Source organism: Atta colombica, unplaced genomic scaffold, assembly GCF_001594045.1.
Source record: "Atta colombica isolate Treedump-2 unplaced genomic scaffold, Acol1.0 scaffold210, whole genome shotgun sequence".
Classification (NCBI taxonomy): domain Eukaryota; kingdom Metazoa; phylum Arthropoda; class Insecta; order Hymenoptera; family Formicidae; genus Atta; species Atta colombica.
In genome coordinates, this window is record NW_017259306.1 from 1694912 (window position 1) to 1695591 (window position 680).

The following is a 680-nucleotide window of genomic DNA, read 5'->3' on the forward strand; positions in this document are numbered from 1 at the left end:
TTTATTCTTGCCTGACTAATAAATAGTTTAAAGCGATTTACTTCGATTGTGTGATAAATCTTTATCGATTTAAACGACAGAAGATTATTTGTTTGTTGCACGTCATAGGAAATTGAAATAGCATGTTGAAGTACACATGAAGTTTTACACATATGTTTAAATTGTCAACACACCGAAGAAGAAAGCGGAAATCTTAATGTTATAAGTACATGTAATACATTGTACATATATACATTACTTTATAACGATAGCCTATGCTGTTCAAGGTTTAAACGTTTCACGTACTTATCTCAAATATAATAAAAAAATCAGAAAATAGAAACTTGATGCGGCGGAGTAAATTATCCGCGAAAATATTTCCTTTTCAACAATACATTCAACATTGATTTCCGGTGGAAATGTATACTTGTATAGCACAGGAGCTTTCAGTAATGCTGCTACAATATTTGTAATATTACTGCAATATTATTAAAATTTATATATAAAGTGTTGCAATGTGACCGAAATATTACTGGAATGACGTATGTTGTATAGATATACTGTTTAAGAAAAAAAAGAAAAAGTTGAAAAATAGACATCAAGACTTGAACATTTGAGCGAAAAATCTAATTTTTTAATCTTCACTATAATATTAGTATATATGATAATATATATGTATATATTAATATATATATATATAT